Genomic DNA, 6,766 nt, shown 5'->3' with positions numbered 1-6,766 from the left:
TCTGTAATCTGAAGCAGGGAGATAGTGAAAAGGCCAAGGACTTCATTCGGAGATGGAGAGAGACCTGCAACAAAATGAGGGATCCTATATCAGAGAGGCATGCCTTATCGCTGATCCTGAACAACTTCTCACAACCTTTGATGTGACGCCCCAAACCCCGACCTTGTAAAAACCATGAGTTTTTGAGCAAAAAAATTTTTTTTTGAAGGATATACAGAGGGAAAAACCACTAGCGGAAGTAAAGGAGGAAAAACAAGGGGGTAAAGCAAGGGTCGCAAGTCTGAGCGAGCCACAGTGAGAAAACCAAACCACAGTAGACAAATAAAGTATTCTTCATTTCCACAATAGTTACAATGATACAAAAACGAGACTGGGTACAAAAAGGAACAGTCTCCCAAAAAGGAGAGGTACAACCCCTCAAACCCCAAAACCAGAAGAAGCCAGAATCTGCTGCAAAGTGTGGGTCTCAAGGCTCCTGCTGTGCGCCGTCGCATCGCGCTGCGTCTACTCGTCACCTGCATCCCCATAAAACGGGGTCAATACTCTTGCGAGCTGGTGAGACAAACCATCCATGCATATCATTTTTTTTTTGGAAAAGCAGAAAGTAAGCAGCATGTTACAAGTGCGCTAAGTACCAGACTATAACTAACATGATGGAACTATAAGAAACATTTACATAAAAGTACAAGTGCGTGACAGGTAAGTGCACGTACCACAAGACTATAAAACTACCAGTGAGTAACAGTGCAACAACTGAAGTAACGAAACAGGACTAAACAACAGAGTGTAGCAACTGAAACAAAAGTCTATACTGCTCTAGAGTAACAACTACAGTAAGTCAGTCTGTTTGGTTAGTCCTTATGTTCTTCTTATTACCTCCTCCGGGTACGCGAAGGAAAAACCCTCGAGTTCTGTGAGACATACACCCGGCGTCGGTTATTCAATTTCTAATATGGTAACCGGGGATGCTACAGAACGAGAAAACCACCTGCGGGCGACACGCAGCCAGGAGAAACCTTTCGCAGGGGTAAAGGATTACAATCAGTACTACTGCAGTAGTAAAGGTCCCTGCAGAGGGTACCTTGACCTCCCTAACTCCGAGTGACTGGAGGTCCGAGGGCATATCGGCTCCTCTAAAGAACAAGTCGTAGTAACAACACGTCACTCGGGGATGTACCATTCACCCTCTCCCTGGGTGACCAAATTGTGAATGGGGCGCGGCAGGTTTATCTTATTTAGGCTCAACTTCAAGTCATACCTCCTCTCGAGGTAGTTGTGCCTCGTGGTCCCCGCGGGGTACGCAAACGAGGACTTGGCCTGCCCATTCACGTGCTCAGCCTCACACGGCCACCACGAGCACACCGCCTGTGAAGACGATATTATACCATTTTATTTTATGCCTAGGGTGACACGAACATGTGAGCACATTCTCACGAACCCGGGCCATTGCCCGTAGACTCCAACCGAGTCTCAAAACCTCAACAGGTTTAAGGTGTTGAACCCTACAGTGTTTTTAGTTCTTTTCAAGTGCGTGACATGTCGAGTCTAAAGCACCCTCTGGTGCAGCGCATAACCATCGATATACGAAAGGGGAACCAACCAAATGTAAACTCGACAATCAAAATCCCGTGACATACGTGGCGAGATGTGCCAACGTGTACGTGCGAAACACGAAAACCCACAAAATTATAATCTCGCACAAGTATCGTGCCGTGAGCAACGATACGCCAACAAATTAGTACAGTGTCGCAACTACAAATTCTGAGCGGCACAAGGCTCAAAATACATATACGATGCTCACTGTATGAGCGAGGAGCGACCAAGGCTTGAAATACGTATTTCCCAATATGCGTATTTCAACCCTCACACTGCGGCAAAACTCGTATGGCGAGGCCATCGGCGCAGGATCATCGCAGAGTCGACACCCAAGTGAGTCGAGAGCGAGATCAACATAGTCCCATCCGGATGGAAAATCACATCGCCGCTACCAGAGTATAGTTGCACTCTGCCCGCGAAATCGGGGCACAACGCGCCAATCGCTGCAAGCGTCCGACGAAAACAAGCAAAGTACACGCAAACGTGTACTGTGACATAAGTCACGACACAAACATCTTGCTGCCAGGGTGGTCAGCGGGGTATAAGCACTCTAATCCGCGGTTGCAACGACATTGTTGCTCAAAACAAACATTGTCGCTAACCGGGCCAAACCCGCTTGGCGACGAGAGGGACAATTGCCCCCCCCCCCCAAGGACATCCGTGGAAACTCAATGGGCATCATAATGACCCATCTGAGTCTGCTAATGGTGCAGACCACGAGCTGGGGGTCCCGCTCGTGACTGCCCAACGATGCCAAGGCTAATGGGTGCCTTAGCGCCCGGTGCCAAACTTGGCGCCAAAGAAAACCAAGGCACGGCCCTTGTGGGACCCGCAGTCTACGGCCACCTGGTCCCATAGCCACCATGGTCTGCACACTACGTGCATACCATGCGCTGCTAGGCTGCAGCACGGGCCACCACGATGCCGAGCACGCCCGGGTGCACCCGCACCCGGCTAGCCGCCAAGGGAGCACCTTAGCGACTCGGCGACACCAGGCCCAAAAGGGACCAGACCCAGACCTCCTAGCAGGTCTGATCCAACGAGGATCAGACCCACTAGGGTCACTAGGGAGCCCCTGGTCTGCACCCTAATGGGTTCAGTCCAACGGGCAGGGCTTAGCCGACGCCCACATGTGGTGCGGCTAGCCCAAAAGCCAAGGGGCTTGGCCCAGACCCTGCGGGTCTAGGCCCAGCTGGGCTAAGGCGGGCTGGGGCACACAAAAGTGTGCCCAGCCACAGCCCCTGGTGTGTCCCAAGGGTGGGCTCAGACCAGGGCGCCGGCTAGGCTCACACCCGCACCAAGGGTGCGCCAGCGCCCGCATCAAGGGACGCCGCCCAAGGGGTCACGGTCTGGACCCAGTGGGTCCAGACCAGGCTAGGTCAGAAGGCCTCAAACTGGGGGTCTGAACCTCTTGGTCTGACCCACATATGGGTCCAGACCAGGCCATGCTAGGGCCCGACGCACCACCAAGGTGGGTGCGTCCCCAAACAAGCCTGGACTGACCAGTCAACGGTCAGTCCGGGGCTTAGCTGCAGCAACCACGGGGCCATGGGGCCCAACGAAACCCCACCAGGGTCTGAGCTGGCTGCGAAGGAGTCCAGCCCAGCCACCCAACGAAGAGAAGCCCCCTCAAGGGGGCGTTACAAAAAAAATTTGCAACTATATACTTATGTATATATATTTATATACTTCAAAAATTGCAGCTGAAAGGATGCCGTTTTCCGGCAGTGTACAGGCTGCTCCGGCCAAAGTGCCAAAAACAAAAGTCGTAGAGGGTTTCATCATCTTTCTACAGCATTCAAGAAATCTGAAAATGGACATACGGTTCAGGAGATAACGCCGAAAAACCAGGCGTCACTCAAGACGTTTCTGGGTTGCTGACGGGAAAAATGTGTCAGACCAAGATGCTGATTTCTGTCAGCTCTAAATGCAGAATCAGCAGAAATGAAAAACTAAAAAATTGTGGAGCTATGTCTGAGCTTTCCGAAATGTCCAAGAACTCTCTGTTTCGACGTATATCCAGGGAGATACACTCGTTTTACCGGAGGGTACTCTGAGAACTCGGAAAAACGAGGAAAGAAATAACGTTTTTTTTTTTCTTTTTTTTTTTGATGGGATCAAACAAGAATGGGGAAACCAGAGGTTTCCCCATCACCTTGTGGGTTTAACCCACCCGTGAACCCACTGCACCATGTGTGCAACGGAGTGGGTTGGGCCCAAGGCCCAAACCGAACAACATAAGTAATACATGAATGAAAAAAAATGAAAAGCATAGGGGGGGGGGTGAGGCTCACCTTGTGCTGGGGTTGGCCCAGCTGAAGCAGCTGCTGGAGAGTGAAGAAGGGAGAGAGAAGAAGGGAGAGAGGAGAAGGGAGAGAGTGTCGACCCTCTCTCTTCCCTTTCTTTCCTCTTAAAAGAGAGTTGAGGGAGATGAGGGGTGAGGAGTAAAGGAGGGGAGATGGAGGATCCTCCTCAATCCCCTCCCTAATTCCAGCAAAGAGGGTCAAAGGGGGTCAAGGGATGGCCCCCAACCACTCCCATTGATTCAAGGGGGGTGGTTGGCTTTGACTTTTCAAAGCCAACCCCCAAAAGAAAAATCCGATTTTTTCCAAGTTTCTTTTATACATATTATATTTTTTTTTTTTGAAAATCATTAAATGGGAGGGGTTAGGGGCTATCTTCAGCCCAAAAAGTCGTGGACCTATGTCCACCTACTTTTTGAAATCCCAAAACAAGGCCTCAAGTTTTGTTTTTTTACAAACTTTTCAAAATTGCCTTATGAAAGGAGTTTTTTTGTAATTTTATTTTCATAACTCCTCAAAATGGCATGGGCTGAGGTGGAGCCCATGCCAACCACTTTTAAAAATGCCTAAAACAATCCTCCATACAAAATATTTTGAAAACCCACTTTTATGTTTTACAATATACTTTTAGATTTTACGAAAATTGCAATTCGCTTTATGAAAAACCCAATTCACTTCATTATTTAAATGAACATGATTAAATTAATTTAAAAACCAACATTTTAAATTATATCTCATGAATTAAAGTTTAAATTATAATAAAGTATGTTTAATTTCCCAATTTCAATGAAATTGGGCCTCGGTATAACTCAAAATTACCAATATACCCTTTTTCAGCAATTTCAAAGAAATAACGAGAAATTTTTCTCGTTTAGGTTCCAAATTCGAAACGAACCCAAACGAATATAATATAAATCAACTCTACAAGTATTGAGATTTGACTCACCGCGATTTGCCCTGAATCGCCTCGTAGAGCGAGTCTACGCGATTCAGAACATCAAAAGGCGATAATTTGCCAGATTCATGAGCAATGCTCGTGCTGAACAAGGAATTTTTCCAACAATGAAAATATATTCCAACTAAAATCCTCTAGAAAAACAGTGGGGCTTACATTTGAGAAGTCTTATCTCCACCTCGCCTTCCAAGTCTTTCATAGAGCTTACTGAACGAGCCGAGTGGCTCGAGATGGGGTTGGAAAACAGTGTCTACGATGGTATCACCCTCGTCAAGAACAATCTAGATCCAAAGAAAAAGGCAAATTTCACCTCATCTGCCAATATCAGCCGCAATGATAACAAAAGTAGTAAGGGCAGCCATGCAGATCGAGAGGAAAGACAGAATAGCAAGCTATCTCAGCCCAACTTTTCACAGAAGGAAAAGATAAAGCGTGAAGGTTGGAGTAGTGATCGAGTGTTCACTCCTCTCAAACAAACACTCGAAGAAGCCCTTGAATTCATGCTGACTAAGGGATTAGTGAAGCTCCCAAAGGCCACAACTCCTCCCACCATCATGGGAAGGTTCAGGAATCAGTTTTGCAAGTTCCATCGGGCAGTGGGGCATGACATTGATCATTGTTTTGTCTTCAAAAATATTGTTCAGGATTGCATTGACAAGAGCCTCCTTGCTGAAGAAGAAGAAGACGAGCTGGCCATCTTGACCAAGCCTTTCCCAGATCATTCAGAAAATTGACGATGCTAAAGTTTATTGCTTTCTCCCTTTCGTTTTGCCAGTCACCTCGTAGGAACAAGTCTCCCCAGTTTTTGCAACCTTTTGGTCGAGTGTTTATAAATATGCAGTCTTTTTGTCATCAGTTCTACTTATCAATAAAATGTCAATTTTCTTCATATAATACTTCTTTCTTTTGCCCCATTAGGGCACCTGTTTTCATTTTGAAGAATCTTCTTTGCCTATTCTTTTCAAGACGAGGGGCAATTTATGAGAGAAATGAAATTACCTATGAGGGTTTTTCAAAAATCGTGAATTTTTTTAAAATTTTCTACAAACATCTTTGTTATGATCACCCAAAAGGTTAATATTTCGGTCCAATCTTTTTCAAAAATCAACCATCGCGGTGATCTTCTTTTCTTAAATTGGTTTTAAACCATTATCTTTAAAATTAACCCTGGAGTTGATTTTCTTTTCCAAAATTAGTGTTAAACCAATTCATTTTCAAAATCAACCCTCGTGTTGATCTTAACTTCCAAAATTCAATTTTGAATCATTATCTTTAAAAATCAACCCTTGTGTTGATTTTGTTTTCCAAAATTATTGTTAAACCAATTCATTTTCAAAATCAACCCTCATGATGATCTCTCTTCAAAATCAACCCTCGTGTTGATTCCCCTTTCAAGTATCAGCTCTCACGCTGATCATTCTTCAAAATCAACCTTGCAATTGTTTTTCTTCCCAAAATGATTTCTCACTTTCAAAATAACATTCTCCTTTTACTTTAAAGATCCCATGTTCTAGCACTTTCTTCATGTCAAAGGGATAATATAATTTTGTTTCCTTTCCTCGATTTTTAAGCATCAATAAAATTCGCCAATAGATTGGCACCATTTTATTTTCGTCTCTTTCCTTTTGACAAATATGTCTCTTGTAAGGAACGATCTTGAGGACGTCTCTCAATCAAGAAGCACGTCACTTTATTCCTCGATTATCCTTCTTTGTATTCAAAATTTTCCTCCCTAGTCACACTGGGGCATTTTTTTGAAAATTTATATTTACCTCAAAACATCCTGTATGCAGGCAGGATAAACCAATCTCTCATTTTGCATGTATATGCACCCACTTGCATTCATTTGCACTTCATTTGCATTTCATGTGCATGTGCATTGCATTTGCATTAACTATGCACCCAATTCCAT

The 6,766-nt window shown here is 45.2% G+C and overlaps 1 long non-coding RNA gene across 1 annotated transcript; it reads right to left on the bottom strand.

Moving 5' to 3' along the window:
- Positions 1-314: 314 nt before the first annotated feature.
- LOC149840257 (uncharacterized) lies at positions 315-4,039 on the bottom strand. The gene is made up of 2 exons (XR_016431540.1): positions 3,891-4,039; positions 315-515 (listed from the first exon to the last, which is right to left on the bottom strand). It is a non-coding gene; the product is annotated as an uncharacterized LOC149840257 (long non-coding RNA).
- Between the last annotated feature and the right edge of the window lie 2,727 nt (positions 4,040-6,766).

Source organism: Nuphar pumila, chromosome 4 (assembly GCF_984573655.1).
Source record: "Nuphar pumila chromosome 4, dmNupPumi1.hap1.1, whole genome shotgun sequence".
Classification (NCBI taxonomy): Eukaryota; Viridiplantae; Streptophyta; class Magnoliopsida; order Nymphaeales; family Nymphaeaceae; genus Nuphar; species Nuphar pumila.
This window is presented reverse-complemented; position numbering and strand designations above follow the sequence as displayed.